This window comes from Macrotis lagotis, chromosome 1 (assembly GCF_037893015.1).
Source record: "Macrotis lagotis isolate mMagLag1 chromosome 1, bilby.v1.9.chrom.fasta, whole genome shotgun sequence".
In the NCBI taxonomy this organism is placed as follows: Eukaryota; Metazoa; Chordata; class Mammalia; order Peramelemorphia; family Peramelidae; genus Macrotis; species Macrotis lagotis.
In genome coordinates, this window is record NC_133658.1 from 569,061,159 (window position 1) to 569,088,802 (window position 27,644).

The following is a 27,644-nucleotide window of genomic DNA, read 5'->3' on the forward strand; positions in this document are numbered from 1 at the left end:
ACATTGTACAGAAGAAAGACTCCATGCCATATAGGAACTCATAGGATCACAGATCCAAAGATGTAAAGTTAAAAGTGAAGATGAGAGAGATAGGATAGAACAGTATGAAGGTAAAACTTATTTGTATTTGGTTTTGTATTTTAAAGACAGAAAAGACCTGAGCAAGTTTGTAGGCAGAAGGGGGAGAGCCAGTAGAGGAGGAGAGATTAAAATTGGAGGGAGTCATGGGGCACAGATGAACTCTGTCCTGATATCTCAGAGGAAACAGGAGGGGATGGAATCTAAGCCATAACTAAAAGAGTTAGCCACAGCAAGAAGGAGGTCTCATATGCTGTTGGTATTTAGAACCCGATGTTAAAGCGGTATGAAGTGATTACAAGTATTGCATTTTGAAATAAATGGCTGGAGAGCAAATCAGAATTTGAAAGGAATGAGTGAACAGAAATCCTGGAGTTTAAATCCAAAGAAGTAGACAGATCAAGACCTCAAGCAACTTTACAAAGATACTTGGGTAATACTCTCATCAGGAACTGTCAAAATTCCTTTTAAATTTTCATTTTTTATTGAAAATAAAATAAATGTTTCTTTTCAGACACTTACCAGGACATAAAAAAAATTAAAATACCACCTATGCAGCTCTTTTCTTCTGGTTTCTGTGGAGAGGTAGGACAGAAAGAGAGTATAACTGATAGAAATCTTTTCTAATTTTGATATTTCAGATATAATCCTGTTCAGCATACCACACTGACGAAGATGTAAGGTCTGTAAGATAGGTTGCTAAATGTAGTTTAGACAAGATATGTGTGATGCCTTCATCCAGAACAGAAAGTTCCTTTTCCCTATCAGACCTTGGGATTTATTCTCCACCATGGGAAATATCATCTTGCAAGACCCAGTAGTCTTGTTGCCCATACATCACCAGTACTCTCTGCCATCTGATTGTAGGGTGGAGTCATTTCCTCCATTTAAAGACAGGGAGCAGGATTTACCTCTCAGCTCTTTATTTCACACCTGACTCCACTCATTTTAAACTTCTGTTCAACATTCCACCACCACTGCCCAGTGCAACGGGAGCCTCCCTGTAATCCTCCACCTTTTCAGTTTTGTTTTGCATGTTTGCCTTTTTCTATTGTAAGGTCCTGGAGGGCAAAGATTTTCTCTTCTTTTCCCCCTCCCTTCCTTCCTCCCTCTCTTCCTCCCTCGCTTCCTCCCTCCCTTCCTTCCTCCCTTCTTTCCTTCTTTATGTTCTTCCTTCCTTTTCATCCTTCTTCCCTCTTTCCTTTTTTCTTCCTTCTTTTCTTCCTTTCCTTTCTCTTTCTTCCTTTTCTTCTTTCCTTTCCTTCCTCCCTCCCCTCCTTTTCTCCCTCCCTCTTTCTTTGTTCTTTCTTCCTTCTGTTTCTTCCTTCCTTCTTTTCTATCCTTTCTCTCCTCTCCTCTCTCCTCTCTCCTCTCTCCTTTCAGCTCCCTTCCCATCTTTTCCTTTCTCTTCCTTTCCTCTTTGCTTCACACAGCATCTGTCACATAGCAGACTCTGTTCACTATCCCTTTTGACTTCCATAAAGTAGCTTAACAACAACAACAACAACAACAAATAGTTGAAGATAACAGATAACTTCAACCATTGGTGAGATGCTTTCCTAAGTCACTTTTTGTTTTGGAAATGAGTTGGATGCTGAAGCTTCTCCTGTTGTTAAAAAGCTGTGTGATAAAAAGAATGCTAGTCTGGGAATCAAAAGACCTGAGTTTAAATTCTTATTTTGAAACTTACTATTCTTGAAACCTACTACCTTAGATTTAACCACTTAAGACATTAATTTTCTCATCAAAAAAAAATTGATCAGGTGTTCTTAAATGGGGTGTGTGTGTGTGTGTGTGTGTGTGTGTGTGTGTGTGTGTGTGTGTGATCCCTATAGCATTAACTTAAAGCTTATAGACCCTTTGGCAGAATAATGTTTTTAAATGCATAAGATAAACTACATAGGGATTAAAACAGAAGGAAATTATATAGACTCATCCATTAAAAATATATGTGGATATATGTATTTCTATTTACCTATAGATATCGTGCTAGATTTATATTATCTCTTTCCATATATGTGTATATGTACATGTATGTACATGTATGTATATGTGTATAAGTGTATATATATATATATATATAAAACATATGCATACTTATACAAAGATAAATGCATATACTGCCTTAAACACTAAGACATTAAATCCAGAGTCAAACAAACATGAGTGTTTAATTTGTGTTTAAATTTAGCTGACTCTGAGACCAACTCTTTATTCATTGTACTACATTGCCTCTCATGTATAAATGAATACATATATATGTACATATTTGTACATATGCAGCACTTTTACGTTTACATACACATAAAATATACATATATTTAATATTTTAATTTATATTTATTATTTTATTTATATTTAGTTTATTATTTTATTTGCATTTTAATATATTTTAAATATTTTTTCCAATTATATGTAAAAACAATTTTTAACATTTGTTTTCTTAGGATTTTTTTTTAATTTGCAAGGCAATAGGGTTAAGTGGCTTGCCCAAGGCCACACAGCTAGGTAATTATTAAGTGTCTGAGACTGGATTTGAACTCAGGTACTCCTGACTCCAGGACTGGTGCTCCATCCACTGTGCCACCTGGCCAACCCAACATTTGTTTTTGTAAAAAGTTTTGAGTTTCAAATTCTATCCCTTCCTGCCCTACTCATTCCCTGTGATGGTAAGCAATCTGATCTAGGTTATATATATATAAATAGCTTCTTCACAGACTGTAGGTTGATGTCATTTTTTCATTCAGGTCTGATTCTTGGTGACCCCATTTGGGATTTTCTTTGGAAAGATACTAGAGTGCCTTGCCCTTTCCTTTTCCAGCTCATTTTATAGATGAGTAAACCGAGGCAAACAAGGCTAAGTGACTTGCCCAGAGTCACACAGTTAATAAATATCTGAGGCCAGATTTGAACTATATTCCTACCTCTTCTGTGGCATCTAGCTGTCCTTGTTGAAAACCCTGGATTAAATGTTCTCAGAGGTCCTCTCTAATTCTTTATCATAATCCTTTGACTCTAAGTTATTGATTTCTTTGTTAGAAAGAAAATGTTCTATTGGAGATTCATTGAGAAATGATAGGAATTTTTAAAAAAAAAGATATAAAAATTTTATTCAAAAATAAGAGATCTAAGAGAACTCATAGTTAAGTAATTTCATTAGTTTAAAAAAGTCATACAAAAAACAATCATACTTCACAGTTTATTTCACAGAGACTAGGAAGAATTACCTCTGATGATGCTAAAGTAACTAAATACCAATGAACTAATAAACATTACAAAGAGGGTACCTGCAAATATCTCAACAACCTGTTCACTTCAAAAATAACTGTGAACATGTCAGGTGCAGCTTGATATGGCATCAATTTATCTGTGATCAAATAAGTCCAAGGCTACAGCTGCTGTGTTTTTCTATATTCTGGCATCACAATTACTTTGTCTTCTTTTGTTGTTAAAGGCTGAGACCACCAAGGTTCTTGTTTTGGGCAATTTGTTGATATCCAAGTTTTCTCTGCTTCTTTCAACTAATCCACAGCCACTAGATTCTTCAAGTCTCAATTTAAAGCTGACCTTTTCTAAGCTGCATTTCCTTATTAGCTGCATCACATTCCTAACATTCCTTTTCTTCCTCTTCTAAGTCTTCTCAGTACTTAGCAAATCTCTTCACTTTTGAAAAGTGCATCCCCCTATAAGTAGAGGGGAAAGAATGTGGAATAGACTTAAATTCAAATCCCAGCTCTCACATTATTGAGAAAGTCACAAAACTCTGATACTCAGTTTCCTAATCTATAAAATATAACAATAACAAATAACAAAAATAGATGATAATAATAGCACCTACTTCAAACGGTTACTGTAAGGATCTAATGAGACCATGTATTCAAAGTATGAGATAACCATTTAAATGATTTAAATAATGGCTATTATTAATATAAGGCAATATGACAATGACTAAAGAGCTAAACCTCAAAGGCAGTATAGGATTTGAGTTCAACTTACAGCCTTGACACATGCTGACTATGTTGCTTAATTTCTCAATGATTTACAAAGCTCTCTAAGACATTTGTCAAACATGTAGCCACACTACTCTTGAGAGTAACCAAATCAGATTAATATGTATTTGGGAAAGATAGTTACTAATTATCCAAATGAATGAATGAATGGAGAAATAAATGGGTGGATGATGTATGGAGATACATAGATAGATAGATAGATAGATAGATAGATAGATAGATAGATAGATAGAGAGAGAGAGAGAGAGAGAGATGAAGCATAGATAGCATTATATCTTAAGATTTAGTATGCAGCCTGCAAGGATACCTAATCCTCCTCACCCACATTTCTATTGCAATTTGTTAACCCAACTTTAAGTAAGAGTAGAGTGTCAGCTGGGTGGTTCAGTAGCTAGAGTTTGAGTTTTGGAATCAGGTTTGACCTTGGAAAATTTATTAACTGGGTGTCACTGGGCAAGTCACTTAAGCTCTGTATGTCTCAGTTTTGTCATCTGAAAAAATGGGGATGATAATATCTACCTCCCAGGACTCTTGTGAGGATCAGATAAAACAGCAATGCCTGGCATATTATGAGAGTTATAAAATTGTTATCAAATGAGATAATAATTGTAAAGTACTGTATTCAATGCCTAGCATATGGAAAACACTATATAAATGGTAGTTATTAATATTTGTGCAATAGATTTTAATATGTATATAATTACCAAAATTGATAGTTTTCAATGGTAAAAGAAGTTTTCTCATCTGGGGATTCTCTATTCCGGCTGGATAACGGATTCAGTCCTTACCCCCTTGATGCCTATAATGATTATATTACAAATAACTCACATTTATATAACACTTTAATCTGTGAAATGCCAAGTATGTCAAACCAAGCATCTTTTCTCTCCCCTCTTTCTAAGCATTTAGAGGATGAGGTAATACAGATAACATAGGTCCTTTCTCAAAAAAAAAAAAAAGAGAGAGGAAGAAGAGAAAGGGGGGATGGGTAAGGAGGGAGGGGGGAGTGGTGGAGAGGGGGAAGGAGAGACAGATGGAAAGAGAAAGACACACACAGAAAGAGACAGAGACAGAGGGAGAGAAAGAGAGACAGAGAGAGCCTGAGCTAGAGTCCCATTGGGTCTTCTTTCTTTCTTGAGAACAAGAACCCCAATGTTTCTTCTCTGGCTTCAAAGTCTCTCAACCTGTGTTCCCAATGGAAAATCAAACAGAGTTATCTAGAGCCAGGTTTGAAAATGAAAATGATAATGAAGCCAAGCTATGCTCTGCTAAGCTTGATCTGGGCAAGCAGATTTGGGATCACTCCTTCTATCAGGGGATAAGTCTGGTTCACGAGTATAATGACAGCTGTGTCAACCTTGGAGGGGGTCTTGTTTTTTGCACTGGGCTCCTAGGGCTCTTTCTTTATGTTGGTTCCCACCCTAGGAGCTTTTTTCTAAACTACTGTTCCCCAGCCTCCACATCGCAGAATGGAATTCAGTCAGAACCACCAAATTTAGTCCTCATTTCAGGTCACAAAAGGAAATTGGGTTTTAATGCCAAGCTTGCCTCAGGCTCGGCAGATGGTTCTCAAACATCACAAACAACAATTTGTCCTGTGTATACTAATGGGGTGGTGATACCCAAGTGTAAAAGATTGTTGGGGAAGAGCACCCTGTCATGATTTGTCCTGCCCACCCCTTCCCTCTTTTTTGCTAATCTGTTGGTCTTTGATTTCCTTTGATTCTTTTTAAGATGTAAGCCAGAATCTTATCTTTTTTGACCACATCCCTTTAAAGTAGAGGTTAGGGTGGGTGGGTAGGAATATTAAAATATTATACTTAACTAGTTTGGAGAATATGTTAACATGTACTACAATACATAGCATATTGATATAGATGCATAAATATATACGTACACATAGATCACAAAGATATATGTACATGTATATAAAAATGAATTTATATACATATTCTCCTTTAAGAAAATTTGGGTGAAAGAAAAGGAAAAACAAATTGAATTTTGGATTTATTTACTCTCATGCTGTCCCTGATAATTCCCCTGTTTAAATCACCCTGCTGCAGCACTGCAAGCCCTTCCGGACATCAATATTAATGTTCCCAGCTCCTGGCAGCGGGCTGGTAGAGGTGGCATTTCATAATTCAGATGTAAAAATTAAAAGCCAAGTGCTAGAGGGAGTACATGGTAGCAAAATACATCCAGGCTCCTGATTGAAAACCCTTCAGAAATCATGCCTTTCCTCACCAACCCTGAGCAAAACAAAAGCAGAACCAACAGGTGAGTTAAAAAAGGTCCTTGAAAATGTCTATCTTTACCTTGGAAGAAAAGAGACAATGGAAGAAGAGTAAATGATTTCAGTATTTTTTTACCCTGAATATTTGTTTATGAGGTATTATTTTTAATGGAATACATGGAAGGACTTGGTGATATTCCATTGGAAAACTCTTAACAAGAGTTACCTCCAGGTTAATGATAAGTATTTATAGCCAGAGCATTCAAGAAATATGCTTGTACTATTTTTTAAAGAACTCTCCATATTCCCTTAAGAAAATAACTTGCTCCAGTATTTGCAGATACTGTGAAGAAATAAATTGCAACCTTTAAAGTAGTATATAAATGTTTGTTCATATTGCTTCCCATTGGAAGCAATAATGTTGGCCATCATGCCTACTATGCTTCCAACCTATGTCCTTATTAATTTTCTGTGTATAAGGATATTATTGTCTCTAAATGAACCATTGCTTCATGTGAATTCACAATGTTCTACAACTTGAACTTCAACATGGTGTTCTACAACTTGAAGGTTAGAGAAAGACTTTGACAATAGTTTTCAATAGGATAATGAATCAATGTATACTCTTTGCGCTCCATTGGTCAGTACTCATTCTCAAGAGATCTAGAAGGACCTCCTGGAAGAAAGGATTTATAGGAGGGGATGGACAAGAATTGACCAGGATGAAGAGTGTATGGCTTGCAATCTGTGTCATTGGAGAGATGGAATACTTGTTCTGGCCTATTCTGAACTCAAAATCTGACCTCCCTCCTCTTTATGACATTATAATGGCTTTCCCTCATGACTGAAAGGTTCTCCTGATTCTTTGAACTATTGTTGTCTTTAAGATTCAGAACAAGGATAACTTTCTAAATGAACCTTTCTGGTTGTCTTTAGCTCGTAGTTCTGTCCCATTCATGGTTATCTATCTATTTATATATATTTTCCTCTATGTGTTTATCTCCTAAAATCGAATGTAAACCTCTTGAAGGCAAGAGAAGTTTAACTTTTATCTTTGTGTATCTTCAATGTCAGTGCCTGGCAAATATAAAAGCTTAATAAATGGTTTTTGGTTGATTGGTTGAGATTACAGATCCATCAACATTGGAAGCTGGTTAAATTAATTGTAGAATAAATAAATCTGAATACTTAATACAAAACCTAACTAATACTTTTCTCAAGTTAGCTGCCTAAATCTCATAAAATTACCTTTTCCATCAGAAGGCAGATATTTCTCAGCCAGTCTGTATTTTATACTTTGTTTTAGTTTGTTTTTTTCCTTAATGGAAAGTTTGGAAAATTTATTGTATACTGTTTCACACTTGACTGCAATGTTTATGCTAAATCACCCCTGCTCAATCAAGCTAGCCTATTTTATGGTCTTACTGTCTAACATGCCTTCTCCTGCCTCCACGGCATTTTGTAGGCTTCTCTACCAGTCTGAGTGGTACTCCCTATTAACTTCCTTTAAGATTCAAGTGACATCTCCTGTGAGAATCCTTTTCTTATTCCCTAAATCTTTAAAGTTGTCTCTTTCTTCTGATTCATCTTATCTATTCTGCTGAATCATTCCCCTCCCCACTCTAGAAGGTAAGTTCCCTGAGAATAGGGAGACTATTTTTTTCTTTTAAAATTCTATCTCTCTTTCCCTAGTACCTAGGATAGTGGTTTGACATTTCAAAGGGGAGAAAAAAACAATAACATTGAACTGGTAATTTCATTGGTATAGAGAAATTCATTGGTATAAGGGAGGATGCCACCTCTAGTTGATTTGCATTTTATAGCTTAGAGAATTGCTCCTATCACGGAGAAGTTAAATGACTGACCCAAGATCATACAGACAGTATTATCAGAGGTGAGAATTTGAACCAAGTTTTACTGATTCTAAGGCCTGCTCTTTATCCTCCTTCCTAAGGTTAACCCATCAGTTATGTTCTGCTCATAGTAGGTGCTTGGTAAATCAGTTAAATATTGGACTTTGTACAAGGCAATAAATTGGAATAAACTAGATTAAATTGAATTTAATTGAAGTTGATATATAATTTAAAAAGATAGAAGCCTTAATAGTTGCCCTTATGAAATTCATTTATTGTACCTACAGTAGCAAAGTAACCCACAACCAAGCTATTTTATGTGTTCAAGTAATCTTTCTTATAATCATTGCTAATGTGGCTTTTCTAAAAGAGAAAAGGACTTGCCTTTCTTTGGGTTTTAAAAGATTGATTTTTCACTGGTGGGAACATATCTTTATTGCCTATGATTCCAGGCCTCAGGCCCTAGGCAATTTGAGATTCAGACACGGTTAGGAAAAGAGTATAGGTCCAATTTTCATGAGTTGAGAAAATTTCAAGGTCTAGAAAAAAAGATAATGACAACAGGCTGCACATTAGCTACCTTTGCAGGCTGCTACTACAAATCAGTTTGGAATGTGTTGTAAAATTTCAGCTATCTTTATTTTTTAAAAGAGTTTTCCATCAGTACATTCAGTCTCTCACCACTGAGGAGCAAGGGACCTGGGAAGCTTACAATAGCTTCAGGCAGTATTTGTGCTAACCACAACAGGCCAAGAAGGCAGACTTCTAGAAACCCTGCAAATATTTATATGGCTCAGAGGGGGGGAAGGAGATATCCCTGGCTGGGAGCAGGTCCATGGAAATACATGACTGACAAGCAACGCAGTCTGGTCAAGGGACTCAGCACCAGGGAAAGAGAAAGTTTGTAGACAGACGGGAAGGAAAGATAGCCCAGTGTAAGTTCATAGAAATGTTGCCCTTTTCTTGAAAAGGACAATAAGAACATAGAATATCAAAGCCCTTCAACATGTTCTTCTAGCACCTCAGATCCTGGCCTCCTTCCATGGCTTACCCAGCACCATCTCTCTAATCTGCCAACCCCACAGTCCTTGGGCACTGCAACAGCTTATACACCACCTACATATGCCTCCATGGGGTATAGAAGAGGTGAGAAATCTTGCTATCTCTAGCAGAGGAATTGAAAAAAAAACCAAGATCTCACTCTAATGGATTAACTTGTCTACTGGTAATGTTTCATTTTATTCTATTTTAGATTCTGTATTGGTGCAGAATTTAAATAAAGTAAAAGTTCCCATTCTCATGACTTGATTAGCTTAATATATTTAAGACCCAATTTCAGTCCATTGTCACACTATATACATGCTGGAGACAGTATCCACTTTATTTGGGTTGTAATGGATCTATTCCGCTCCCACAATGATGTAAGACTCCTAAAACTTATTTGTCTCCAGAGTCTACTTGCTTAAATAATGTTCTCCTGCCCTTCTATACATACAGTGTGGTACTCAATAGCAGCTGCCACCTTGGGGATATATTTCATATCGTTGTTATTTCTTTTCAACTTTCAAAGCCAACTCCTCTCCAGCATCCCAAAGGGCCACTCGGCTGCCATCTGAGTCCAGCTGCAACACTATTTAAAGGGTTTTTTTTTGGGTTTATTTAGTGTAATTTGGGGATATTTTCATCAACCATGGAAACAGCAGGCAGAGTGATGCCAACATGTCTTGCATTTCTTGACTGTAATGGCAGTGCTTGGAAGGAGAGCCCTTAGTGTAGGTTTCCAAAATAAATAGCATATATTTTGTTAAGCCAACTAATTTCACATTCTGTAAAGGGGTTCACTAGAATGTTCATCACCACTTAGCAAAACCACATTTTAGTTGCCATATGTGTTGTTGTTTTTGTAGTTCCAGAACTGGGATTCTATCAGAATGAGAGAGCTTCCAGTATGGAAAACCCCATCTACAGATGCCAATCCAGTGTAAATTATAGTCTTAACACTGTGGCTCTTAACCTAGGGTCTATGAATTTAAAAAATGCTGCATTGTTGTTGTTGTTGATGATGATATTGATGATGATAATGATAACAATCAAATAGGTTTCCTTGGAAACTTATGCAATTTAGTTTATGTATTTAAAATATTCTTCTAAGAAGGCATCCATAGGTTTCACCACATAGCCAGAGGGGGGGGGATAAAGGGGTACATGGCACATTGAAAGGAAAATAACCTCTATCTTAAAGTTACCTGGAGGCCCCAAAAGGATAAGTGATTTGCCCCAGGCATCAAAGGAAGAATCATAAACATAGAAATGGAGGAATATAAGTTTCAGAGAGTTTGAAAGGATTTCTCTGGGTTGTAGAGGTGAAGCCTAAAAGGTAAGATTTGAAATGTCTTTCTAGTTCCATGTACTATCTACTGTCACACTGCCTTTCAGATACAGGAGAACAAAGTCATTTCTCAGGGAGAAGGATAAAATAGTTAACAACATAGCTGGGTTAAAGGATAAACCTCTTTAAGCCATATAGTTGAGGGGGAAGGCAGTCTTTGATTATTCTGATAAAAGATCAAGTGGTTTTAGGAAATAGAAACTCAAAACATCATGACATGGACACCAAAATAATATTAAAATCAACTTAAACTACATGGTGGATCTTAAAGGTTTCCCTACAGAAGAAGATCCTGTTTCTTCTGTACTTTGCTCTGGTTTTGGAATAGTATATTCATTCTTGATGAAATATTTTTAGGAAAAATAATACATAATGGAACCATGCTCAGGAAAGTATGAAGAGACTGGATACCATCTCCTATTAGATTTCATTGAAGAATGTGGCCTTGAGGAAATATTTGAGTGGGGATAGGACATGTGTTTGTGTGTGTCTGTGTATGTGTGAGTTTATCTTTATGTATGTATGCAAGTATTTGGATAGGGGGAATAGGTTAGTGCAGGATAGGAAGTTTCAAGTATTTAAAGGATAATCATATGGAAGAGGTTTTAGCCTTGGATTCCCAATTCCAGAGATCAGATCTAGGAACAGTGGACAAAAATTATTGCAAGGCAGATTTCAGTTAGAAAAGATAAAGAGGAAATTTTCTTCCCTCTAATAATCTGAGCAATCCTTAAGGGAGAATGGATTGGCTGATCTGGGAAAATACTGAATTACCTCTCAAAGGAAATCTTCAAAGAGAATTCCTGAAGAAGAGTTTTCAGTTTGGGTACAGGAGAACAAGATCACCTAGAGGAGATACATCCCAGCTCTCAGATGTGATTCAATATTGAAAAAAAGAAAAGGGAAAATGAGTGGGCACCAATCTTCATGTAAGACAAACCACTACTGTCAGGACATTTCTATCATTCCAGAGGGGAACTTTGCCTTTCCTATCACTTTTCATATTCCTTTTGTGTTTTATCTTCTCCCACTTGAATATTTTTCTTTTTAAAAATGTTATTCCCCATCCCAGAGAAAGCTACAATTAAATATACATTCATAATTATACATAAATATCTAAAATATACATGTATAATCTATCTACATATTTACACAACTGTACATATACGTATATGTAAGATCATATTATGCATATTTCTATTTGTCAATTATTTCTCTGGAGGTGGATAGCATCTTCCTTCAGGAAATGAAGTCTTTCCATGTATTTTTCTAAATCAATCAAATCATCACTTTTTATTTTACAGCAATATTCCACACAATCATATATACATACAATCTGTCTAGCCATTCTCCAATTGAAGGGAATTTATCTTCAGCCAATCTGATAAGTCTAAGATGTATCTCAATGTTGTTTTAATTTGTATTTCTTTACTCAATGACTTAGATCATTTCTTCATATGATTATATATATAGTTTTGATTTTATTAAAAAACTTAATATCAATTAGGTGGTATCATAAATTTGTTCTTTATATATTTTACTATTTGAATTTAAGTTTCTTGAAAGCAGAGGTTTTCTTCATTTATTTGTACTTCAGGGCTTAGCATAGTATTGAAGATAGAGCATGTTCTTAATAAGAGTTCATTCATTGATAAACTCATCAAATATTTGAAAGTCTGCTGTGTATAGAGATGATCTCTCCCAACAAGAATAGATTCATTACCTATAAAAATATAGCTTACTTTCTAATATTCAGACACAAACCTCTAAATTTGGGAGGAAAGATAGGTATTTTGCATCTCAGATTTTCTAAAGACCAAAAGATGTGCATCAGAATAAAACTGACTAAGCTATACACAAATATGTTTTTAAGAATAATCTGTGAGCATATTTAAAGAAATACATTTTAGAAATTTCCACACTATGGTTGACAGGTAATAACTGTAGCTTGAACTACTCAACCAAAGACTCATGCACTGACAGGCTTCTTTCCTGATAAGTCCTTCTCTTAAAGACCTCCCAAATCTCAGTTGTCACTGAAAGCTGACTCAGTTCTAAGGCTAGGTGGTCTGTGAGGGTCACCTCAAAAGTTTTTATTAAAGTAAAATGTTGACAATGTAAATGTGGCCCCTTTCCTCTGATAGGGATAGAGGGAAGAGAAACAGCATATATTATCTACTTATTTTGTGACAAGATCTCTACTAAGCACTTTACAAATAGTGTCTCATTTGATCCTAACAACAGCTCTGTGTAGGTATTATTGGGCCATTTTACAGTTGAGGAAACTGAAGCATACAAAGGTAGCTCTCCTAGAGTCACACATTTAGTATCAGAGGACAGGTCTTGAACTTGTGTCTTATTAGGACTAAACTGGCAACCCTAATTATTGTACTGCTTCCTTTTGATGGAAAAAGAAAGTTCACTAAGATGCACGAAGTTCTATGGATATGTCAACCCAACATCTCCATTAAACTATATAACTACATGAGAAACTAATTATCTGGAAAAAAAAAACACATAAATTTTGTTTCATCAGGATTCCACAGTCTTTCTTTGTATTCACCATCCTTCCCCATGAGTAGTCTCTATGCATCCAAATATTTATGAGCTCAAATAATTAGAGATAGAAGAGAAAGTTTAGGCCTTCTAATTCCATCACTTTACATTTGAGGAAACTGAGGCTCAGAGATGTTAAGGGACCAAGGTTACTGAGGTAATCAATAGCAGAGTGGAGATGTGATCACCAGTCCTCTGGATCCAAATCCAATGTCCTAATCATTGTACCAAAGCATCTGCCTAGTGCAAAGTACAGAATCAAGCCTCTGCTAGCCAAATTGAGACCTACATCCTGTCAAAGGTAATGCAAAGCAAAACAAATACATAGACTGCTTATAGGGACATGGAATTTGCATAATTGGTGGTGATTTAAGGAAAGCACATACTTGGAATGATGCCTAAAATACTTATCTGGCTTCCCATTTAGAGAATAATAAATGGTATTTTAGAAATGGAAAGGATACTAACCACCTTCTAAACAAATTTATTTATTTATTTTACAAATGAGGAAATTAAGTCCCAAAGAGGTGAAGTGAAATGTTTCAAAGACATCAGGAACCATGTCTCTACTCTCCGTCCAATGTCCTTCCACTGCTTCCAATTCCATCTCCTAGAACAGGAGAAATTTCCTATCATTCGCTAAACTTATGGCTCACACTGATTTCAGGAACATAAAACAGTGTTAATATTCTTTAACTTTAGAAAAAAGTGTAATCTGAATTTAGATATAAAACAGAGATGCTCTCAAAATTTTATATACATATATATTAGTATATATATATGTGTATATATATATATATATATATATATAGAGAGAGAGAGAGAGAGAGAGAGAGAGAGAGAACAATATTTCTAAATATTATGAACTGAAATATGAATTGAGCAATATTTACCCAGGGCACTAACAATTCTTGGCCAACAATATAGAGTAGCTTTAGAAAGAAATTGCTACACATTGTATGATGTATAGTCACTCACCATCCCTGAGATTCAGGATTCTCAGTTTTTAGAAGTATAAAGGGGTTCTGAGGTCAAAAATTTTGTGAACCACTTGTCTAGGTGACCTTTGAGGTACTTTACAACATTAAATCAATAATCCCATGATCCTGCCTTTGAAAATTGATACAGCAGTTGATGCATTCAACTCCCTACAACTAATATTTACTGTGATCTATATCTATGGATAGATATAGAGATAGAGATAGATATAGAGATAGAGATAGAGATAGAGATAGAGATAGAGATAGAGATAGATAGCGATAGAGATAGAGATAGATCTATAGAGAGAGATCTATAGATACATATCTATATCTATAGATATTAGATATAGATATTGATATATGTATCCGAAAGGGCAGCTAAGTGACTCACTTAGACTATATTTGGGCCTGGAATCAGGAAGACTCTTCTTTCTGAGATCAAACCTGGCCCCAAACACTTCCTGATTGGGTGACCCTAGGAAAGTCACTTTAACCCTATTTGCTTCATTTTTGTCATATGTAAAATAAACCAGAGAAGGAGACAGAAAACAAGTCCATTTTGTCAATAAAACTCTAAATGGAGTCAGGAAGAGTTGGTTGGATACAACTGAAAATGCCTGAACTCGATAAAGCACTGGCCCTGGAGTCAGGAGTACCTGGGTTCAAATCCGGCCTCAGACACTTAATAATTACCTAGCTGTGTGGCCTTGGGCAAGCCACTTAACCCCATCTACCTTGCAAAAACCTAAAAAAAAAAAAAAAAGAAAATGGCTGAACTACAACAATATACTCTAACATATATCCTGAGATGTATCAGATACTGGATTTTTGAAGCAGATACAAAGACAAAAGACAGAGAGGTCTTCTTCGGGAAAATTATAATATCCCTAAGAAGGGATAGTATTTGTGTAAATTTTGTATTCTCATAGTAAAACATAAGCTTCCTTATGGGTTTAGAGCATGGAATGTTTTTTTTATTGTCTTTTTATCCCCATTGCTAAGTAGACATGTAGTTAGTACTATAATTCATGGTGATTATTTTATGCAATACTTTGGGGGATTATTCAACAAGTTCACAGATAAATGAATAGAAGGTAACTGGAGATGGAGAAAACAAGAAAAATTTGGTGAAGGGGGAAAACCAAGAGAGTTTTCTTAGAGGAAACATTTACAATGAATATTGAAGAAAGACAGACCAGAGTGCCTAGTATTTTGTAATCATAAAGACAAGACTAAAAACATATGGAGATGAGGGATGTGATTAAGTGTAGGCAGCACATGTATTCCTTGAAATAATAAAAAAGAATTGAGCTTAGTAACCAACTAGCAAGAGTGAATTGATAAGAATCATTAGTTAAAAGGAGGAAACTACCAGATGATATGCTTCCTCCTCCTTTCGGTCCTCTTTCTCTTACCAGCTGATTTGAATAGAGAGTGTACCTTTGTCAAATTTGCTTGTGGGTAGGGATAAGCACACAGATTTAGTAATAGGAATATACCTAATATATTCAAGAAATAATGAAGACATTGGAGAACTTGGAATAGTTATTTTTTACCAAAGGAAAATGAGAGTTGTTGACGTTGTTAAAGCATTTTAAGAGTTTTCAAGAGTTTTAAATAGTTATTTTTCTTGGAAGTAATTTTGGGCCAGAATATAAAAGTCAGAATAAAAAATTTTAATAGTATTCTGTAGGAAGTGAGAAATAATTAATTTAAAAAATTCCCAACAGGGGAGTGAGGTGATGAGGACAATTAACATGCTCAAAAGTATATTGGTGGTATTGCTGTGAAGGGGAGAAATAAACAAAAAAAAATATCATTAGAGAAACCAGCTAGGATTCTAATGAATTAATTCATGCAAAAAGTGAGGTAAGCCTGGCAATGGAAATTATAATAATGATGTATATGAGAATTCTGAATGACAAATGAATCTGATTTGATGATTGAAAATAGAAGATTAATTGTGGAATGAAATGAGTCTAGTGGAACTAAAATTTTCAAGCGTCAGAAACTGGGAGGATGATGGTTGAAATGATAGTGTTAGAGAAACAAAGACCTTAGAGATTACCTGGCTCAAACCCTTCATTCTATAGCTGAAGAAAATGAATTCCTGAATTTTTAGTATTTCTCTCCTAGATAAAGTATGATCTCTCATGGAGGTGAAATTAATTACTTAATGAATTTACAACAGGGTCAATACTAGAATCAGTATGGTACATTGGACTTTTTTTTAATCTTTCTGTTTTGGAGGCAATCGGAGTTAAATGACTTGCCCAGAGTCACACAGCTAGTATCTAAGATCTGATTTGAACTCAGGTCCTCCTAACTCCAGGGTTGATGCTCTATCTACTGTGCCACTAAGCTATTCCATGTACACTGCATTTTTATTGAAAAGAATAGAGAAGGTAGAAACTATTTGGGGGGTGAAGTGAAGGTGGGAGATGGGGATCAATTGATCAGTCAATCACTGAGCATTTATCTGGTGCTTGCTGTGGCATCCTTTGTTTTTAGAAAGCCAGCCACTTGGGATAATGTTTTGACTTGCACATGAATTGAATTTTAAGGGAGGCAGAGTTACACAAAGTTATCAACCTCATGCTCTTTTTTCAGAGTCATAAAAGATCAATGCCGAGACAAAATTAAGGATGACTGGAAATAGTTCAAGATGCGATGAATGAACTTGGAGTTTTAGATTTCTGATCAAGCTCTAAGTGTACCACAATGTGGGCTTCAATTTTTTCTCTTCTGTTCATTCTGCTGGGGGTGGGGGGAGTTATCATGTACTTGGGGTAGACACATTCCCTCTCAATGATTCATTTGAGGTCCATAGGTTACCCTCAACCTGGTTTAGCCTGTCTTTCAAGACTGTTTTACTGGAGTATGGCTGTTGTAAATGATATAGCTTCTTGGAGCCACAGATTGGGTGTAATGGGGGTCCCCAAAATTGATGAGCAGCCCTGAAAAGGGCTTGTAAAACCCTTATCCAAGAGGTGCCAGTCCTCCTTGAACACCATTTACTTATACCTAGCATTGTGTAGGGTATTATACAAGGCACTAAAGTTCAATTACTAAGAATGAAACAATTTCAGTAGGGAAAACTGTATAAGTACAATTTTGGATGTTATAAATACGAATCATTCTTATCAATCGATAAGCATGTATTGTTTACTAGATGTCGGGCACTGTAGTAAGCATTGAAGGATAAAAACAAAAATGAAAAGAAATGTTTTTGCCTATAAAGAAATTGCATTTTATGCATTAAAACAATTGCAGAGATGATATCTACATAGCAAGTAGAAGACAGCCTTAGAGGGGCAGACAGTAACAACTGATACTTGATCTGGGTATTTCCCATCAATTGTAGACCAATAAACATGGACACTGGGACAAATTCTAATCCAAAGGTTAAATTAAATGCTTCCAGATGCTATGATTACATCCAAGCAGGATCTGCATCTATTGATGGAAATTCAATCTCCTTTGTGAATGGCTGTGGTCAAAAAAATCATTATGGTGGTCAACTCTTCTTTTGAGTCCTTCTGAACTTGCCAGACTGACCTCAGATAAACTGTTAAATAGTCATCATGCCTAATATTGCTAGGATCTATCAGAACCAGGCTCTACTGCCATAGACTGTAAGAACTTTGTACCCTCCATCCTGAAATGAGGCAGTTGAATGGGATGTTTATAAAAACTGAGTATTAATATTCAGTCTAAATCTGCAATGGCTTTTGGGAATCTTTCTTGTTTTGGGTATTTATTTACCTTTACGTTTTCCAAATGCTGTGTCTTGATAAAGTTTATCTCTGATTTGTAGTTGAGAGAAATATCTTCTAAAAGACATTTATTAGTAGTATACATTGGGGAAAGAACAAAATCAAGAATGGAGCAGTGCCATTTCTTAGTCCTTAACAAGAAATACAACCATTGCACTTAAATTTAAGAAGTGTACATATTATCGAACATAAAATAGTGTAAATATATTACATATAAAGTACATATAAATGGTAATGCTAGCATAATGTGTTACAATGGTACAATTTGCCTTTAGCAAATCACATTCCAACATATTTATTTCCTATTTTATATGGTGCCTGGAAGAAACAAACCTCCCTGGGCACTTTAAACTGAAAAGTAAAAAAAAAAAAACAAAAAAAACAAATGGGGAAATCATTGAAAATGGTTTTCCATTTCCTACCCAGCCTTTTGTGCTGTGGTGGTATGCACTTTCTTCTAGTCCAGAGGTAGCTACATTTCAGTGTTAGCTGAAGGATTACAGGTAAAGTATTTCTACAGGCTGGTTGGATTGAATTTCACTCTCTTCAATCAAGCCAACTTCCCACTGATCTCAATGGGATTGTTGCCTGAGAAAAGATGGCAGAATTAAGCTTATAGTTTGTGAAGCCATTTGGATGTTTTTCAAAGTAACTCTCATTCCTTTCTGTATCACAGTGACTTTTCCTTGTACAAAGCTTTCATTGACTGCAGAAGGAGCACTGCATATGGAAAAGATATGGAAAGCGTGAAGCAGATTGAAGGTCTGGCTGATATCATTATGTGTGAAGGAGCAAATGTTAATGCATTTTTTTAAGAGCAAAGCCTAATGCATGTCTTGACTATTTGCTCCACTGAGAAATTGAATATTGAGAAATCAATCTTGTAGCTTTACGTGAGCTGAGGTTTATGGGATGGGACCGAGCCAAGCTGATATAGCCAGATTTATTTTGCATATAACCTTTTTAATCTCTACACATATGAAATGCAACATTGAAAGACTTCAATATTCAATAAAGACTCTGCATTACTTGGAGAAATAAGTCAATAAGCATGATATTCTTTCCAAGATTATCATATTTTACCACTGAGACTCATGCCATCCACTCAGGGTTTTGGCACAACTTTTAAAAATAATTATAAAAATAACTAACAACTGTAATAATACTGTATATTAACACAATACATAAAAACTTCATGCTATCTTTGTTATTCTTCCCCTTGAAAGGAAACTAAAAGATGACTGTTAGAGTGAATGGGTTAGCTGAAGAAAATAAAAATATTTCATCTGGATAAGAAATCAGAGAAAGGATCTGTTATCATTAGGTGAACCTGAGTTTGGTGACAGCAACTGCACATACTCTAAGAAGAAACAATATATATTTGCTAAAGCCAGGTCAATGGGTACAGCAAGGCAGAAGACAAAGAAAGAAGATGTATTTTGTATATATACATATATTTAATGTATATATGTATGTGTGTATATATATATGTATATGTAATATATATGTGTGTATACATATATATATATATATATATATATGTATATTTATTTATTTATTGAAAGGTAAAAAAAAATGTCTGTTGGCCTATTCTATTTTTTAAGATTGTCTCATAAAATATAAACCCTCTAAGGGTAAAAACTATTCCTTTTTTCTCCTTTGGTCTTAGTGCCTAGTACAAGTGTATGCCTCAGTATTTTTCAATCTATCAGTTCCGTTTAACATTTCTTGACCCCATTTGGGATTTTTTTTGGCAATGATACTGGAGTGGTTTGTCATTTCCTTCTCCAGCTCATTTTACTGATAAGAAAACTGAAGCAAACAGATTTAAATGACTTGCGTAGGGTCTCAGCCTCACTGGCAGGTACTTAATAAACTTTTGTTAAATGAACTTAAAGAAACCACTGAGAGAGGAATTTTATATTATTCAAGTTCTGAAGAACAAGAGCTGAACCATTTATCTAACAACTCCATCATTCACAGTATTTTTGCCAAGAATTATTGATTCTTTCTCCATATTATATCTTCAAAACAATCCCAATGTAAACATCCTATTCAAGGATCCATTCACCAAGGCTATTACATATAATTATCACTTAATATAAATATTTATATCCTAACCAGTCTTTTCACCTCCAACCTGCTATCACCCCACGCCATCCTATCCATTCTTCTCGGAGCTACCAGATTTCATGGATATCAAAGGATTTAGTTTGGAAAGGGACCTTAGAATTCCTCTGATACTATTACTTTCTTTTTTAGAGATGAGGAAATCAGAATTCAGAGGCATGAAATGTTTTGCCCAAATTCAAAAAAAGGTAAGTGGGAAATGAGGAATCCAAACACTTTCTAATATCAAATCCATTGCTTTTCCCATTACATTTTACTTCTTCACTTAGTGTAAAGACATTTTCATCAGCAAAATAAATGCTAGCATTTTTACAGCATTAGAAATTCAAGGCTCAAGATATATTTTTCATCTACTTTATTTTTCTTGCTTTTTGTTACAAGGCTAATATAGAAGTACATTTTGCATAACTTCACATGTATGTTACTATTCAGTCATGCTCAATTGCATCCACCTCTTGGTAAACTTATTTGGAGTCTTCTTGGCAAAGATATTAGAGTAGTTTGCCATTTCTTTCTCTGATTCTTTTTACAGATGAAGAAACTGAGGCAAATAGTGTTAACTGGCTTGCCCAGGCTCACACAGCTAGGGCATCTGAGACTAGATTTGAACTCAGGAAGATCAGTCTTCTTGCTCCAGTCTCAGCTCTCTAATCCATTGTACCAGTTAACAATTCCTCATATGTAATGTCATATCATTTGCCTTCTCAGTGATTGGGGGAGAGTCTTGGAAGGAGAGAGAGAACTGGAAACTCAAAAAAGTTAAAATAAATGAAGCATAATAATCATCTGAAAGCAAACAAAAAGGAAATCAAGAACCAGTATCTAATATAGGGTTAGAACCCAATTCTTCCTGACTACAAGTTCATCATAGCACAGTCCACTATGTTGTCTGACACTTCTTTGCTCAAAATCCTACATTAACTTCTTATTGCTTATCAAATAAAGCCTCAATACTTTAATTTTACTAATGTTCTCTAAAATATAGCACTAATTAAACTTTTCTTCCCTTAATTCAAATCACTCTATACCCCTCTCTCCAAATACTCTTGTATATATTTTCATATATGCTTCCTTGGGGTTCCTCTGATAGTATGCATATTCCTCAAGGTCAGGAATATTATATTGCTTACATCTAGTACAATTCTAGTGGCATATAGTGGTTGCTTAATAAATTTTTATTAATTGATAAACCACGAAACTCAAAATATACCAAACAACTTAGCACCTCTTGCCTCAGCTATGAAAACAAACTTCTAATTTTTTTCTGACTTCCAGGTTCAATTCTCAATATATCTATTATCCAGCTGCTAAGCTTAATTTTCCTGAAATGAAATTCTCACCATATACTTCATTTTTTCCCCTCGTCCAAATCCTTCATTTTTCCCCAGGGTGAAATACAAAATTCTTATTTTTAGTAACTTCAAATTTGGATTTAATCTATATTTTCATTCCATTTTATATTTTTCACTTAAATTATACTTCATCCCAACAGAACTGAACCAGTAGTAGTTCCCAAATCTAGACCCATTGTTCTTCCTATTTATCCACAAATTCAATGAACATGCTGCCTTCCTATTCTCCAAACTTGAGATGCTCTGTCTGCTTCAACTTGAAATTTCAGAATCTTTGTCTGGGCTCATCTCAGATATCCTCTCCTCTGTCATGCTTTCTCTGATCCCATTAGTTTTGAGTGGTCTCTCTCTTCTCAAAGAACTTTCTATTTAATCATTTGTGTGTGTGTGTGTGTGTGTCTATGTGTGTGTGTGTGCTATATTGTCTATTATAGTATAAAATTCTTGCTATGTAAGAAAACAGACAATAGTGAGTCTCAGGAGTCTTGACTGTCTCCTTGGCTAGTTTTCTATAGTGTTATAAGGGCAGGTAGGTGGCATAGTGATTAGAGAGCTGGGTTTAAGAGTCAGGAAGAAATAAACTCAAATCTGGCCTCACATACATATCAGGCAAGTTGCTTCATCTCTATTTGCCTCATTTTCCCCCAGTGGTAAAATAAGGATAATAACAATAGTTATTATGAGAATCAAATGAGATAATTATAAAATATTTAGCACAGTTCTTAGCACATAGTGGGTGCTAAATAAATTCTTCATCCCTTCTCCACTCTTTTCTCTTATTGTTCTTTAACTCTTTACTATTTTACTTCTACTTTTGCACCTTTTCTAATCCCCAAACTCAGGCACTCTTCTAAAACTTCTTTCCAAGGTCACCTGTCATTGCCTAGTAGAGGCAAGCTAGGTGGCACAGTGGATAGAGCACTGGCCTTGGATTCAGGAGGATGGGAGTTCAAATCTGTCCTCAAAAACTTGACACTTATTAGCTCTGTGACCTTGGGCAAGTCACTTATCTCTGATTGCCTCACATCCAGGGCCATCCCCAGTCATCCTAATTCATATCTGTCCACTGGACCCAGATGGATCTGGAGGAGAAAGTGATTCTGGTGACACAGCATCCCTTCCACTCAAATCCCATTCATGTGCTTGTCATGGCATCACCTCCCTGATGTCGTGGTCTTCATCAAAAATGAAGGACAAACATTATCACTGCCTAGTTGTATATTTCAGTGACCTTTAAACTATTCCCATTGTTCCTAATCACATTTGGTCACAATTCTCCTGTCTCCAGACAGGGCTTTAGCCAGTTGTACTGTTCATACTAATTTTGGGGCAGTCATGTGGTACAGTGGATTGAGCACCAACCCTGGAGTCAGGAGGAATCGAGTTCAAATACAGCCTCAGCCACTTGATACTTTCTAGCTGTGTAATCTTAGACCAGTCACTTAATCCCGACTACCTCATATCCAGATTTTATCTCCAGGCCTCCTGATTCTATCTGGCTACTAGTTGCAGATGGTTCTGGAGGAGAATTCCCCCCCCCCCCCAGCCCCAATCCAATTCACTTATTTGTCATGGCATCACTTCCCTGATGATGTCATAGTGTTCTTTAAGAATGAAGGACAAACATCATTATCATACTAATGCATTGTTGGGCACAATTTTGAATGAGAATTAAATTATTTTCAAATGTCTCTCAGGATTCCACCTTGTGGAGGCCTTAATGATATTTCTCTATTTAGAAAGCTAAGTGATGAATTAGAATTTTGAAGAAAACCATTTGATAACTTGACTTTTATACTGATTCATATTTTCCTCTTCCTTCATTCTCATGCCTTACAGTACCTGTCAGTATAAGCTGGCCCAGGAGAAGTGACTTTTACTATTTGCAGTTTCTTTGTTGTTTAATCAAATGGTGGATGGAATCAAGGTTGACTGATCTGAGCAGTAGCCAAGTCAGGATTCTTGGAGAGTGGAAATGTCAGTTGACCTATTGGGAGCTATTCCAAATCCATCTGGAGCTTCCTCAAACACTCTTAATTACCATTTTGTATTTCAAATGTACCAGTCAAAGAGGCCTCTAAAAAAATAAAATAAAATGATAAATCTAGGTAAGCAGAAAGGCAAGCAAATCAAAAAAAATTCATTTCCCCCTAAATTCCACTTGGCTTGGGGGAGTTCCAGCAATGCTTTTCTAAGAATGGTGTTTCAAATATTTGCACTCATCCAGAACAGTTTACTAATGAAGAGTTTTCCTTGTTTTTTTGTTTTTGATTTGTTTTGTTTCATTTTTTCTTTTTGAAAGATGAGAGAAGTAGAATAACAGGAAAGGTAAGTCAAAAATCCAATAATTGTGTCACCATCTTCTATTCTGTGGTTGCTGGGAGATACACTGACTTGTCAGAGCCCTGGGTTTTAACTTGACTATCACATAGTACATCAAAACTGTGCATCTGTGTTGTCACTCCCATTCATCAGTTAGTTTAGATATGTCTGAATGCCTTTCAAGGACACAGATTTCTTTAACACTGTAAAATTCCATCCAAAGCAGTGTGGAGTAAGTGGATAGAGCACTCTACTCCCAGTTAGGAAGATATGGGTTCAAATTCTGACTCAGGTATTTTAATAATTAGGTGATTCTAAGCAAGAGACAACTTCGCTGATTTTCAGTTTTCTCATCTGTAAAATGGGTGGCAAAGGGAATCCATTGCTTCCAAGCTCCCTTCGTGCTCTACACCTATTATTCTCATGGCATTTTTATAGAGTTTAGGGCTATAAAGAACCATAGAAACTATTTAGTCCAACCTTCTCAATTAGAGGAAGAGACTGAGGTTCAGAGAGGGGAGATAATTCATTCAAAGTCATATTAGAGTGTAAAGATGATATCTTTTTGACTACAAAAAATGATTTTTCTTATTAGACCATGCCAGCTTCTAAGTGTTCTTGCCATCCCACAACCATATGCACCAATCAAATACACTGGTCTCCAGTGATATCATATATCTGTATTATGGAAGTTTTTCTATGAAAAAAAAATGAACATTAGAAAAAGTCTGAAGTGTACTATTGGTATTTGTTAAACTTTTAGCAAACATTTCTTATCATATACAATCAGTCACTATCCTGGGTATTCATTCATGGGACTGATAGGTCTAGACTTTATAACGGTCCCCAGAAGTTAACTAGTCAACTCACATATTTCATAAATAAAGAGATTGAGGCTCAGATGAAATTTCTTTCCTAAGTATTTGAGGTAAGATTTGAACATAGCTCTTTCATATTTAAAATCCAATCTGTCCATGTAATTATTTTCATTATTGATATTTTAAAAGTGTGCAGAGAATTTGTGTGCTTTTTTCTGTGTCCAATGAGATGAATTTAAAACTGAAGTTTGTTTTAAAATAAATTTCTGTGGTAATAATAGAGCCACCATGGTTCAAAATTGTGTATAATTGCCTACACTGGTAACACTGACTATGAAAATTTCATTATAGCTTACTCCTAGAGAAAGGAATGCACACCATTGTTTTCATGTTTTAGGGAAAAACCTATGACAAATGAACTTATAATAATATACAGATTTTACATGAGTGATTACTTCTGTTAAGGGAATCAATAACTTCTTAGTCTGTCTCTTGACATCTTTTTTTTTTTGGGGGGGGGGGGACAAGTCAATGGGATTAAGTGATTTGCCCAAGGTTACACAGCTAGGTAATTATTAAGTGTCTGAGGATGGATTTGAACTCAGGTCCTGACTTCAGGGTGGTTGGGCACCACCCAGCTGTCCAACAATCTTAAAATCATATTTGATTCTTCTTTCTTTCTCTCCCCACCCCACGCCATCCCATACACAATTAGTTGCCAAGTCTCATTGATACTTCCTCTACAACATTTCTCTGATGTCAGTACATCTTGAAAGAGAAGTGGGAAGCTTTTAGGGCAAAATATTGTATTCATTGTCAGATGTACTTAGTATTTTGATTTTTATTTGAGTTTTTGAATTTGTTATAAATAGGAATTTAGTTTCACTATGGGAAAGAATTTTTCCCCCAGAAAAAAAAAAATTCTGTGAAAGCAAAAGGTATCAGTTAAAGTGTTACACCATAGGAGTCTATGAACTTATTTCATTGAGGGTAAAGTTTTCTCAAAACATTTTTGAAATTCTTCAAACTATATGAACAAGTATTATATGTCTCACCCTATCCACTTTTGCCAAAAGAGTATCTTCATTTACAGTCATACATTATTTTGAAGGAAGAACATTATTGCCCAGCTTGATCAACCATCATATTCCCTAGATTTGGCTTCAAATGATTTTTGGATTTTTCCTGCAATAAAATACATCTTTGAGGTACAAAGCCTTACAGAGTACAATCTTACTGAGGTTATCCAAAAGAATATACTACAGCAGGGGCGGCTAGGTGGCGCAGTGGATAAAGCACTGGCCCTGGAGTCAGGAGTACCTGGGTTCAAATAATTACCTAGCCTTGTGGCCTTGGGCAAGCCACTTAACCCCATTTGCCTTGTAAAAAAAAAAAAAAAAAAATAGAATATACTACAGCCTTTGAAGGTAGTTTCACAAAGAGAAATCCCTAAATATATTTATAATGGTTGAAATACTTACCCAACCTGATTTGGTTGTAATTTTTTTTTTTGTTGAAAAAGCTTCACTTTGCCACATAGACACTGTTCACATGCTGATAAGAATTAAGATCATGCCAGGGATCACTGTGAGGAGTTGGAACTTTTACATCCCAAATCTGGAGTACGACAAAACACAGACATCTTTGAACTGACACTAGCCAATTGTTTCATGTAAATTTGGAAGGTGATCTGATAAAAATCTGGAGACTGGCAAACCAATTCAGTTTTTTTTTTCCATTAAGTAAAGCAGTTTCCATGGAAAAACCTCTGATCCCCTAGGTACAGTGAGATGCAACAATGAACAACAGTAAGATTTTTGCTACTCAGGCAAATTCTGATCCAATTTATTTGGTTGACTTCACTTCAACTGTCATATCCACTGAATGCTGCTAGCATTGGGGCCAGGAAAATCTGGCCATCTTCTCTTGGTGGGTATATTTTCCTACATTAAGGGTGTTATGACAAAATATATGCATACTTTGAATGTTAATTAGACATTTATGAATGTAGGAAGAAATGTTGTGATTTATTCTCATGTGGGAAGACTATTGCTTGGCTTTATTGATTTCTCATGTGATCACACTAATTGCAATATGAGTATAAAAAAAAGAATCAGAAATTAAAAATGCAGGAATCACATCTGACATTCTAGTAACATAAGCAGGTTTTAAAGTTTTATTAGAAAACAGAAAATGTTACAGAGGCACAGAGATTTTGGAGACTTGGATAAAATATAGAATCCCCAAAGTATACAACTCTTCTAAGATTATGGAATAATTGAGAAATAAATTTGATGGTATGTCCCAACTTGTAATATTTCATCTATTTAAGTAGCAAAAAACCACTATGGAAAAGAAGTACAATAAATAGGCAGTGTAGAATGTTCTTCCTGTTTTCTTCCTCTCCATGTCTATGCACATCCTTATTCTGACATTTACTAGTTATGCTACTATAGGGATGTTGCAAAACCTTTATGAACTTCAGAGCATTTTATAATACCAGCTACTAACAGATGGATGAGTTGTTGTCTGTGTAAGTGGAGGGATTTCTCACACCAAGGAAATTATTTATTTTGATATGTGTGTATGTGTATGAGCATTATGTAATTCTCAGAAAATAATAACCCATAATTTTGTTTTATTTCATTTCTTTTAACTCTTTTGTCCTTACTTACCCTCCTAGCCAGAATTGTTTCAATAGTTGGCAACTTCAAATATTATCTCCCTTCTATTCTAAAATTCCTTTGTCTTTAAGTTTCCCCCATTTCTACTCTGCTACCCTTTAATATTGGATAATTCCTACCATCCACTTCCCTCCCAGTTCTACAGGATTAAATGTAACTTCAGGAAATGATAATGTTGTATAAATCCACTAAAAATTATACTATTTACCTTCAACCAGTTCCTCACAACTTTATGGAATTTCTTTTATTCATCGTTTATTGCCTTTCTCTAGAGAGACAATATCATAATACGACTTTGCCTCTTTATGAGATAAACTATAACCATATAAACTATTTCCAGTCATTTGATTATTCATTCAAATCCTTCAACCTACTCCTTACCCATCTTCTCTTATTTTTACTTTCTCAGCAAAGGTTGAGAGGCCTTTACCAAAGCTAACCCTCCACCTTTATTTTAATATCC

The 27,644-nt window shown here is 35.4% G+C and overlaps 1 long non-coding RNA gene across 2 annotated transcripts in view; it reads left to right on the forward strand.

The window, feature by feature from the left end:
- Positions 1–27,644, forward strand: part of LOC141521449 (uncharacterized) — an 86,255-nt gene that overhangs the window by 13,631 nt on the left and 44,980 nt on the right. Inside the window, exon 2 of one of the 2 annotated variants that reach the window (XR_012477941.1) lies at positions 720–760. The exons of the other annotated variant lie outside the window; for it this stretch is intronic. This is a non-coding gene — a long non-coding RNA (uncharacterized LOC141521449). The remainder of the gene's footprint in view (positions 1–719; positions 761–27,644) is intronic. 2 annotated transcript variants of the gene reach the window in all.